The sequence below is a fragment of the Macaca thibetana genome, chromosome 7 (assembly GCF_024542745.1).
Source record: "Macaca thibetana thibetana isolate TM-01 chromosome 7, ASM2454274v1, whole genome shotgun sequence".
Classification (NCBI taxonomy): domain Eukaryota; kingdom Metazoa; phylum Chordata; class Mammalia; order Primates; family Cercopithecidae; genus Macaca; species Macaca thibetana.
The window spans coordinates 62,248,084-62,260,625 of record NC_065584.1 but is presented as its reverse complement, the minus strand read 5'-3'; the positions used below and the strand labels follow the sequence as shown (position 1 = coordinate 62,260,625).

The 12,542-nt window shown below is 40.4% G+C and overlaps 1 protein-coding gene, 1 long non-coding RNA gene and 1 other non-coding gene across 5 annotated transcripts in view; 1 reads left to right on the top strand and 2 right to left on the bottom strand.

Annotated features, from left to right (window-relative positions):
• The window catches only part of FKBP3 (FKBP prolyl isomerase 3), a 466,553-nt gene that overhangs the window by 164,006 nt on the left and 290,005 nt on the right, over positions 1-12,542 (bottom strand). The window lies entirely within an intron of this gene.
• Positions 1-12,542, top strand: part of LOC126957891 (uncharacterized) — a 139,170-nt gene that overhangs the window by 14,239 nt on the left and 112,389 nt on the right. The window lies entirely within an intron of this gene.
• LOC126960170 (U6 spliceosomal RNA) lies at positions 7,526-7,632 on the bottom strand. Its single transcript, XR_007727760.1, has one exon. It is a non-coding gene; the product is annotated as a U6 spliceosomal RNA (small nuclear RNA).

The following is a 12,542-nucleotide window of genomic DNA, read 5'->3' as shown; positions in this document are numbered from 1 at the left end:
GCAAATCGAACTGGAAGGTTTGGAGGTAGCCATGTGACATATTAGAGTATAAATGATTCAGAGATATGGCCCATATCTAGGCAACTTGAAAGTTGATGAAATAGTTATTGATAGTTCAATTGCATGTAGGCTGAGGTTGGGGTGATATGGGAGGCCTGGTGGTATCAATAGTAACTATGTCTGTAATGCCTATTATAACTAGTATTTCGGTTACAACTAAAAGTGAAGTGGGCTGGGGAGGTGGGGGCATCAATGATTTATAGGACGTGACTTTATAAAGTTTGTTCTGTTTTCCCATATAAGTTCATACTAATAGGTACAAAAGGCATACTGAAGCTAGCTTGAATTCAAAGAAATGGAATTCTTTTATTAAAGAGTCTCAAATTATTAGGAAATACATAGGAGATGGCTTGATTTTCCCATTTCCTGCTTTTGAGTGTGGTATGTCAAATCTCTCTCTCTCTAAGTAGTGGCTGCTTTGAAAATATATTGACCTACTCTGCCCCTGCAGATTCCTGCATCTCAAAGAAATCTCAATATTATATCCCCCTCCCAATCTTGGGGGAAATGCCGTAAGTCTCACTCTACCTCTGCTGCTTCCATCTCCTCTCCATGCTGAGATGACGACTAGGACATATAATTTTGGGGAAGAAGGAATGAGATGCCAGCACTGACGTGGTTTTTTTCTTGCTAACTCATCTAGCTCCACAGTGAGTGACTGAACTGAACTGCAGTGTTTGCGGGGGTATTTATTAAAGGCCAAGAGCGCAGAATGCCCAGGTCTAATCTAATATTTGACCTGAGGATATCTGGACCTCTTCAACAACCACCTGGGGTGAGGCCTGAGGTCATGCCTGGTGATACATAAACCTGCTAGTGTTTTTGTTCTTGTTTCTGATTGTTATGCCAATTGACCTAACTTCAGGATCACCTTTCATACTTTGTGGTTTAATTTTTATTTATTTTTATTTTTGAGATAGAGTCTCACTCTTGTCCAGGCTGGAGTGCAGTGGCACTATCTTGGCTCATTAGAACGTTTGCCTCCTGGGTTCAAGCGATTCTCCTGCCTGAGCCTCCTGAGTAGCTGGGATTACAGGTGCCCTCCACCACACCTGGCTAATTTTTTTATTTTTATTTTTTGTATTTAGTAGAGACGGGGTTTCACCATGTTGGCCAGGCTGGTCTCAAACTCCTCACCTCCAGTGATCCGCCTGCCTCGGCCTCCCAAAGTGCTGGGGTTACAGGTGTGAGCCACCGCACCAGGTCAACCTTGTGGTTTATATTGAAGTTGTCTGCTTATGTGACACCTGCTATCCCACAGGCTTAATGTCCAATTTAAACAGGCTCCTGCTTGACTCTAGTAGGGCTCATCACCTGCCATATTCCCAGCTCCTAGAGCATACTGTATAGTCTGTATAATTTGTTTTAGAATATTCCAAATGTCTCTTTTCAGTCATTTATTGGGGTTTTGTTTTGTTTTTGCCAGTGAATAGCCCTTCCTTGCTAACAAACAAAAACTATTAAGCGATGGCTTTGCTGCACTGAGGTAGGTTCTGACTAGGGCTCTCATGCATCACAAGCTCTGATGCCATCTTGTGGTCGAATGGGTATCTACACAAGGAGCCTTTATTCTGGTCTTGGCAGTTGCCTACTACCATGCTAAAATCAAGGGCAGATTTGCTCTGTTTTTGTTCGTTTGCTTGTTTGTTTGTTTACATTTTTCTTTTGCTGTGGATTTGGATTTGCTTTTCCTCATTGAGGGAGGGGAAAACTCATAGTTCATTGCCCTCTACACTGACCAGTTGGTTGAAGGGAAGCTCTTTCCTTGCACCTCAGGGACAGTTTCACCCACATTTCCCACAGCTATTTCCAGCTCAACTTGTTCAGAATAGAACTCTTTATCATTGTTCCCGCCTCACCTCCTTCCTTCCCCCAGTGAATCTTATTCTTAAATTCTGTCATCTTCTACACTTTATCACAGCGAAAGGCTGTTTATCCATTATTAAGTAAGAGGCTCAAGAGCCAGTCGGGACTGTTTCCCCCCATTCCCTCATTCACCTATTCTGCCTCCCAGTAGCTGCTAATTTTTTGTCCATTTCCTCCATTCCATCACCACAGTCTGAATCATGGCCTTCAATATTTCTCATTGAAACCATTGCAGTTGTTTGTCTTTGTCACGTCTTCATGTCTTCCATCTTCTAGCCTTGCCTACATTTTCCTTCATTTTTATTCCAGCATTGATAGAAATTCAAACTTCAAATCCTTCAGTGCTTCTGCAGAGCCTATAGTGTAAACTCCAAGATCCTTGATGTGAGTTACAAGATACTCTTTGAGTTGGCATTTGTCTCTTTCTGGGCCTACTCTTCATTCACTCCCCACCCTACATGTAACACCTAGTAGCACTTAGTTCCTGGAACACAATTAACTCCTTCATGCTTATGGGCATTTGTTCATGCTTTTCCCTTTTGATTAGAAATAAACCTCTGTAGGTCTTTCTCTTGGGCTTGTTCAGGTAGTCCAGTAGAAGCATCCTGCAAAATTGCCAGAGGGTATGTGACTGTGTGGGTCTATAAGAAACAGATGGATCTGGCCGGGCACAGTGGCTCATGCCTGTAATCCCAGCACTTTGGGAGACCGAGGCGGGCAGATCACCTGAGATCAGGAATTCAAGATCAGCCTGGGCAACACGGTGAAACCCCGTCTCCACTAACAATACAAAATTAGCCAGGCGTGGTGGCACATGCTTGTAATCCCAGCTACTTGGGAGGCTGAGGCAGGAGAATCGCTTGAACCTGGGAGGCATAGGATGCGGTGAGCTGAGATCATGCCATTGCACTCCAGCCTGGGCAACAAGAGTAAATCTCTGTCTCACCAAAAAAAAAAAAGAAAGAAACAGATGGATCACTTAAAGGGGAAACTGCGAAGAGCAATGAAAGGATTCCTTGAAGAGAGTTTAGTGAGGGAAACATCACAAACCTTCACAAATAGGAACAATCAAGAGATGGTAAACGCTACAGGACTAAAAACAGCAGAAAGCCATTACCTCTCCTAGGCCTAACCGTATACTGGAACCTGGAGTAATCTGTAGTGGTGTGTGAGAGGGCGTCCAACAGTTGCTGTATCTGAAAGGAGAGAACTGCAGTCACTGCCAAAAATTGCAGGGGAAGGTGAGAAAGAGAATAAAAGCTAAACTCATCTCTCCTTTTACCCTGTGATCTTATGCTGGTGGCTCTCATTGGCTGAGTCCAAATGCAAGCCAGAGACTAAGGGAACCTGGTTGATAAAGTCCACAAAAGTCAGTTTCTCAGAGCCAGGGAGAGAATGGCAGAGAAAGGACCAGGAGAGGCAAACAGAGCATAAAACTGGTGTTCTGTGAGACAAACTAGGGAAGAGGGTTAGGTTGTCACCTTTTAGTATAAGGACTTTCAATTAATCACCTGTTCTCAGATAATAACTAATCCCTCAGCTGCAAAAGGTGTCCCCAAATTTTGGTCTAAGGAAAGAGGACTGAGAAATGATTTTTTTAAAAAAATACAGACTTTCAACTATTTCTTCTGTTTTAAGCTCAACTCTACACTTTGCCTTCAGATGTATCTGGAGCCTCCAATTCCTGAAACTTTCTGGGATTTAAAAAAAAAAAATCAGCTTATTTATTAGCTTCCTTGCTCCTAAAAGTGAGGTCTGTGATATTTCTTTTCTATTAGGTCAGTTTTCATGAAAATATTTCATTAGAGACACATTTACTATCGTGGTCAGGAAACAAATATATGCTCTGCTTTAGAGGGAGACTCAACTTTTTATCTTCTGAGATTGCCATACAAACATCCTTGAAAAGATAGTCTGGAACAAAAGCTGTCAGTGCCTCTTCATGAGACATACAGAAACACAAGAGACCATTGGAGAATTGTCTCCCAACATTATGGAGGAGAGACACAGTCAACTCATGGATTGGCCCTTTTTAAAAAGAAGAATAGCATTCTAAATTTCTGGTTGGTGGAGATACCATATCCCTGACTTCTGAAACAGATAGCAGTGAAGTATGCATTATTTTCTAACTCCTTGTCAGGCAATCTCTGTTTCATGAAGCAGAGTGTAAGTGCTTTTCACAGAAAATTCCGTCTTTCTTATACTAAATATTGTATTTCCCAGATCCAGCATTGAAATATCTGTTATGTTAGTCTTAGGTTTTGGTCTTGATGTGAGTTTTCACCTTTTTTAGTGGCTTCAAGGGTGTTTAATGCAATGTTGGGAAAAGGTACAGAGAAAGAATGTGTAAAGGTTAGCAAAATCCTTTCTTTTTCTGTGGACAAAATTTACCTTGGATTAACTTTCTAATTATATTTCCCTAGAAACCTGTAAATGGCAGAATGTCAACTATGTAACTAGCAATGTTGTTTATAGTAAAAATAACCCTGATTGATAAATTTACCTTGACTAATTGTGAAGAACTACAAATTCCTGTGTAAAGCCAAAACGTTGGACTTTCCTGAATAACTCAATGTCATTTGTGGGGACCAGGAAGTTATGCTCATGAATGTTGTTTCTTATCTGGGGCATGGAGCATCTTATCCAAGATGATGATTGCTCGTGTCCATAGGATCTCATTCTCTTCCACTCGAGCTATTATATGGGAGTGGTCAATGAAGACAAGCCTCTGGACTTGTGGATAGCTTTGAGAACCTATATAGTGATACCTATTCACCTATTCTAGTCTTGTGATTCCAAATGTCTAGATAGACTCAGGGATGAGCAACAGGAGCAATGCTGAACATTAAAAAAAAATTTTTTTTAAAGCAGTTTTAGGTTCACAGCAAAATTGAGAGGAAAGTACAGAGATTACCCATATGCCTCCTGTCCCCACACATGCATAGTCTCTCCCATTATCAGCATCCCCCACCGGGGGGGTGCTGATAGGCTAAAGTCTGCAGGTGGTGACATGCTGAAGTCGGCTGTTAGAGTACATGGTCCAAGCTATTTGGAGGTGTCGAAGTATCCCCACATTATGGCTTCTTCTTCTTCTTCTTTTTTTTTTTTTAAAATCCCAAGTTTCTTATACTTCTGTATCCATTCCATGGGGCATAGGTGGCTCCTGTGCATTTTGAAAAGGACTGGCCATAGGGAAGAGGTATGTTCCAGGGGTCTTGTTCCAGGCTTATTTATCCATAGCCACCTGAAGTTGCTATTGCATCATTTTTTTTTTTTTTTGTGCCATTTTGGAAGTAGTCATGTGCAGGACTTTTTTGGGGGCATATGAATAGAAATGTATCTCAGCATATTGTTTTTTGAATTCTGTGTATTTTCTTTTATGAATATAAAAACATTCTAAAAATGGATCCATTTTTTTTTTTTTTTTGAGACAGAGTCTCGCTCTGTCGCCTAGGCTGGAGTGCAGTAGCGCGATCTCGGCTCACTGCAAGCTCCGTTTCCCGGGTTCGTGCCATTCTCCTGCCTCAGCCTCCCGAGTAGCTGGGGCTACAAGTGCCCACCACCATGCCTGGCTAATATTTTTTGTGTTTTTAGTAGAGACGGGGTTTCACCATGTTAGCCAGGATGGTCTCCATCTCCTGACCTTGTGATCCGCCCACCTCGGCCTCCCAAAGTGCTGGGATTACAGGCGTGAGCCACCGTGCCTGGCCAGGATCCATATGTTTTTATCAGACCTCCAAAGGTGGTCCATGGCACGCACACACAAAATGTGAGAATTCTTGCTTTCAGCCTTCTTCTAATATATTTAGTCTCAATATTCTTGAGTTTCCCATACCTATCTGGATGTTTCTAAACTCACTTAAGGTTTGAGCAGAAGTACAGGGGCATAGGGAGAGAGAGATATGAGAATCCAAGTAACTGACTTCTTGGCTGTAGCTTTTTCTTCTTTTATTTCTTTTATAACACTTTAACCTGGAAGGGGTAGACTTTCTGCTTCTGTGTTAGCAATTCTCAACCCACTTGGTTTCATGACTCCTTTATACTTGTAGAAATTTTCGAGGACCCTAAATAAATTTGATTTGTTTGGGTTATAGTTATCAATATTTGCCATATAAGAAATTAAAGCAGAAATTTTAATAATATTCATTATAGTACATACCATATCTTATGAAATATATTTTTCAAAATAAAACACCATTGATGAAAAAAATGGCATTGTTTTATGTTTTTGCAATTCCCTTTAATGTCTGGCTAAGTAGAAGATAGCTTAAATAGTAACTCATATTTGCTTCTGTATTCAGTTAGTTGGAATTTCATATATAATGTAGCCCCTGGAAAACTCCACTCTCTACTTATGACAGTGTGAGAATGAAATAAGCACAAAATGTTTTAGCACATTATGGAAATAGTTTTGACCTCACAGATCTCCTGAAAAGGTCTTGAGGATCCTCAGGGGGTCTCTAGGCCACACTTTGAGAACCGCTATTTTGTGCCTTATATAGCAAGCCTCAGGGCCTACCCATCTTAGTCAAAAGGAGTGCATCCTGCATGCCCTCTCTGCCCTATGGTCTAAGCCCTTTAGACTTTTTCCTGACATGTTCTTGGAAGTAAATCAATTTAGAAAATACTAAGCCTAGCTTTCAAGACTTGCTTTAAGATCCTATTTTGACTCCCAGAAGGTGAATATGAACTTTTCCTTTCATTTGTGTAAGTGCTATAATAAATGTTCTCAAGGCACATGGATATCCCTGACAGAATATGGGGTGATTTATCACAAAGAAATGCAAAAAGTGGAAAGTGGAAAAATGAAAGTTCCTGTTATTTTGTTATAGTAAAGCAATCTAGCTTGTTTTGCTTGCTTTGTTTCAAATTTGCTTTTCTGGGCTCACCTGGACTTCTTACTCCTTTTTAATTTTTAAAATTAAGTTACTAATTAATTATTTTTTATTTTATTATTTATTTATTTATTTTGAGATGGAGTCTTGCTCTGTTGCCCAGGCTGGAGTACAGTGGTAGGATCTCAGCTCACTGCAACCTCTGCCTCCTGGGTTTAAGCGATTCTCCTGCCTCAGCCTCCCAAGTAGCTAGGATTACAGGTGCATGCCACCATGCCCAGCTAATTTTTGTATTTTCACCAGAGAGAGGGTTTCACCATGTTGGCCAGGCTGGTCTCCAATTCCTGACCTCAGGTGATCCACCTGCCTTGGCCTCCCAGAGTGCTGGGATTATAGGTGTGAGCCACCGTGCCAGACCCCTTTTTAAATTTTAAAATAATTTCAAGCTTATAGAAAAGTTGTAAGTACAGTACAAGATGCTCAAAAAAAGCCTATTTGAATGGGTCATTCCTTAAATACTGTACTGTGTATTTCCTACAAATTAGAACATTCTCCTATTACTGCAAAATAACCATGAAAATCAGGAAATTTACATCGATGCATTATACTGCCTCCAGTCTCCGGATCCGAATCAAATTTTGCCAATTGTCTCAATAATACCATGTATAACAAAAAATCTGGTTCACAATCCTGTGGTGTATGGAGCTGTCATATCTCTTTTTTAGTTTTTTCTTGACTTTCATGGCCTTGACACTTTTTAAAAAAAAAGTATGAAACACTTCACAAATTTGTGTGTCGTCCGTGTTCAGGGGCCATGCTAACCTTCTCTGTATTGTTCCAGTTTTAGTATATGTGCTGCCAAGGTGAGTGCCCTTGTCATTCTTGAAGATTTATAGGCCAGTTATTAAGTACTATATCCCTCAGTTTGGATTTGTTTCCTCATGATTAGATTCAAGCTATGCAATTTTGGCATAAATATCACAGAAGTAATTCTGTGTTTTCTCATTATATCCTATCAGTTGTCACATGATATTTCTATATTCCCTTACTGATGCTTACTTTGATGACTTGATTAAGGTGATAGCCACTAGGATTCAACAATGTAATGTTATTCTTTTCCTCTTTGTAATAAGTAAGTATTTTGTGGGGAGATAGTTTGAAACTATGTAATATCCCATTGTTCATCAAACTGGGGTCACTGCCCCCAGGCTCTTTCGTGCACATATACACACTTATAAACAATATATATGCATTCATATCTATATTTATTTTTGTATCTCTTTGAAATCCATAAGTTTACCTCAAAGCCTTCATTCTTATTCAGTACCACAGGGTTCATTCTAGTTTTCTTCCTCTTCATATTTGTAACCCTCCTTCCCATCAGTGACAAAAATGGATTCCATCATCTTTAATATATTTGTTTATATGATCCACATCCCTGCTATTGCCTAACCATCCTGCTATTGCTGCCCCACCCCCTTTTCTTGCACAGATGTCCTACTTGCCACACTTAGGCTCTATCACTTACTATTCTCTCTGTCTGCACCACAGAGGAAAGGCCATCAGGGGATGTGGCAAGAATGTGGACCTCAGCAAGCCAGGCAGAGAGCCTTTAACAGGAACTGAATTGGCTGGCACCTCTATCTGGGACATTTAACTTCTAGAACTGTGAGAAAATAGATTTCTATTGTTTAAGCCACCCAGTCTATGGTGTTTTGTTATGGCAGCCAAACAGACTAATACAGAAGGAGAGAGAAGAAAAGAGAAGAGGAGGAAGAAAAAAAGAAAGATTAAAAAGGGGCATGAGAAAACTTTTGGGAGTGATGGATGTATTTATTATCTTGATCCCATTCAATCTGTAGATCAATGTGGGGAGAACTGACATGTTAACAGTATTGTGTGTAATCAGTAGACATCATATATTCCCATATTTATTTAAGTCTCTTTAATTCTATTTTTTTTGGTGGGGAGGCAGATGGAGTTTTGCTCTGTTGCCCAGGTTGGAGTGCAATGGCACGATCTTGGCTCACTGCAACCTCTGCCCCCTGGGTTCAAGGGATTCTCCTGCCTCAGCCTTTTAAATAGCTGGGACTACAGGCATGCACAAGCATGCCTGGCTAACTTTTTTGTATTTTTAGTAGAGATGGGGTTTCACCATGTTGGTCAGGCTGGTCTCAAATTCTTGACCTCAAATGATCTTCCCGACTTAGCCTCCCAAAGTGTTGGGGTTACAGGTGTGAGCCATCACGCCTGGCCCAATTCTTAACTTTTTTTTTCTTTTTGAGACAGGTTCCCACTCTATCACCCTGACTGGAGTGCAGTGGCATTGTCATGACTCATCACAGCCTTGACCTTCTGGGCTCAAATGATCCTCCCATCTCAGCCTCCCAAGTAGCTGGGACTACAGGTGCATGCCACCATGCTTGGCTAATTTTTGTATTTTTTGAGGAGACAAGGTTTCTCCATATTGCTCAGGCTGGTCTCAAGAATCCGCCTGCCTCAGCATCCCAAAGTGTTGGGATTACAGGTGTGAGCCACCACACCCAGCCTCTTAAATTCTTAAGTAGGGCTCTAGATCAAAGTATCTGTGTTCTTCACCTCCACTAATGGTAACCTGAAGACGAGGTAGACAATTTAGTCTTCTTTTGATAAAGATAATTGGAGGTCATGGCCTTATTTCCTTTGTGAAAAAGACATCAGGATTTTGACTGGTAGTTCATTTGGTCAATAATAAACGTGAGTATATAATAGTAATTTGATGATTGCCTCCCTAGCATTCTTTCACCCTCTTTTTGGCTACACTATTCGATTTTGTGTTTCTGGAATGCAGTCTTTTACTACCCTCAGTCCTAGAATGTTCTAGATGGTGCTTCACCTCTGGCCCTAAGGATGGAATAGGTGCCCAGGTTTTAATCAATCAGCGTTTCATACTGCCTGGTATCAGTGTTTGGTTAAAGATGGGCAAATAATCTGGGCCTTTCCATTCACAGTGAATCTTATTTGTTACCAGAAAAGCAGGATTACTTTTTTCTCATGGACTTGAACTAGAGAGAATACGAGAAGTTTCTATAGTCATCTTTCCACCACATGTGAAAAGTGAGAAAACAGTCAACACAGAATAAGCAGAGTCAAAGATATGAAGAGAGCAAAACCAAGTCCTGGGTCAATATGCAACTGAACCTAGTAATAGCCCTTGACTTCTTAGTTATGTAAACTAATGTTCCCTTCATGCTTGAGCCAGTTTGGGTTGAGTTTTGTCACTTGTTATCGAAAAAGTCTCAAATGTTTTTGTTTGTTTGTTTGTTTGAGACGAAGTCTCGCTGTGTTGCCCAGGCTAGAGTGCAGTGGTGCGATCTCTGCTCACTGTAATCTTCGCCTCCCAGTTCAAGTGATTCTCCTGCCTCAGCCTCCGGAGTAGCTGGAAATACAGGCTCATACCACCATGCCTGGCTAATTTTTGTATTTTTGGTAGACATAGGGTTTCACCATGTTGGCCAGGCTGGTCTTAAAACTACTGACCTCAAATGATCTGCCCACCTTGGCCTCCCAAAGTGCTGGGATTACAGGCATGAGCCACTGCACCCAGCCTCAAGTGTTATGCCATTCAAAAAACTCATATAATATTTTGCAGCATTACCAAAAGTATTCAGAATAAATGAGGTGATTGATATCTCTGCTCTGTTCTGGGTCTGATATATGAATCCTAAAGCATGATGTTTGTTGTAGGATGTCATTCTCTAAAAAGGAGGAGGAAGAAATGTAGGAGGAAGAAGAGGAGAAAAGAAATAAATATAAATGATCAATCAAAGTAAAAGAATGTTCAGTCTTTCTAATGACTGAAGAAGTGAAAATAAAAACACGAGTGAGACAGCATATTTGACTACCATAATGGCAAAGATTAAACTGTGAGAATGCCTGGTACTGGTGAGGGTATAAAGTAGCAGACCCTCTTCCATGCAGTTTCTATGAATGCAAATGTTTGCAACTTTTCTAGAGGGAAATGTGATAATAACGATCAAAATTTAAATGTGTATCTTTTTTGATTAAATATACTTTTAGAGATTTATTCTAAATAATTGCACAAATATACAATAATATATGTGCAAGTATAAATGCAGTATTTATACTAATGAAATGAAACATTAAATGTTTATCAGTAAGTCATTGGTTAAATAAAAAATGGTACCTTATTTTTTAAAGCACACAAATGAGTGCTTTGGTAGGCATTAAAGCTGATCAGAGAGATGCAGAAGCATTGCCACAGAAAGTGCCACAGAAATAAGCCCATGATTATTTTAAAGAAGCAAAATATATTAAAGAACAGTAATTATACTATAATTCCACTTATCCAAATTTATTTTTGATACATTTTAAAAAGTCTGGAAGTTTATAGCCAAGAACTAACTGCCCTAGGTGGTGAATCTAACTCAGATTAGTTTATGTAGAAAAGGAGATTTGTTGAAAGGACTGAGATAGGTCACACTATAAAATAAATTGCTTAAAGAACCAGAGACATGCCAGGCTGAGTGGCTCACGCTTCTAATCCCAGCACTTTGGGAGGCCGAGGTGGGTGGATCACGAGGTCAGGAGATCAAGACTATCCTGGCTAACGTGGTGAAACCCCGTCTCTACTAAAGATACAAAAAAATTAGCCGGGCGTGATGCTGGGGCATGTAGTCCCAGCTACTATAGAGGCTGAGGCAGGAGAATGGCGTGAACCCGGGAGGTGGAGCTTGCAGTGAGCCGAGATCGCGCCACTGCACTCCAGCCTGGGCGACAGAGCGAAATTCAGAGACTATTGTATCGGACCTGAACATTGTCATCTTATTCATTTACTCTGTCTTCCATGTCTTTCTCTCTTTCTCTCTATCTTGTTTCAGCTTCATTCTCCCTTATCGCATACAAGATTTCTCCATATTGTGAGGAACATGGCTGCTAGCCACTTCTACACATGCACTCTGTGACTGTCCATAGCGATTTTCTCAGTGTGAAAAATCTCAGGGCAGGATTTTGATTTAGCCTTGTATCATATGCCCACACTTTTGACCAATCACTGTTACCAGGAGGTCAGAATTTTCTAAGGTTAGAGTACATTACCACAAGAAATACTACGTTCTCACATAGGTTTAAATACAGACCAGGTGATCACTTAGAGAAAGTAATATCATGGGTATAAAATACCAAAAAGGCTGTGTGAATCAAGTAACCTTGAGTCCCTTTTCAACTGTAATTCTATGATTTTCTAAAGGGTAAATGTGTTTTTTAGGTTCATTTTGTTCATGGACTATCAAAAAGAGAGTTTTGACTTTTTCAGGCCAGAGAATCTTCTTTGCCTAAAATATGCATGAGATTAAGATAAAAATGTTCTTGTTTTTAACTCTGTATTTTACTCTACATTTTCACCTTTGTTATATGTCCAAACACCAAATAAGCAAATTGAATGCTAGGTAGCATTACTGTAATCAACTCTTAATTATCTAGAGTTACCATATATACATATATATACTTTTTCCTTTTTTTTTTTTTTGAGACAGTCTCATTTTGTCACCCAGGCTGGAGTGCAGTGGTGTGATCTCAGCTTACTGCAACCTCTGCCTCTAGGGTTCGAGCGATTCTTCTACCTCAGCCTCCAGAGTAGCCGGACTTACAGGCTTGTGCTACCACACCCAGCTAATTTTTGTATTTTTAGTAGAGATGGGGTTTACTATGTTGGCTGGGCTGGTGTCAAATCCTGACCTCAGGTGATCTGCCTGCATTGGCCTCCTTTCCAAAGAGCCACCA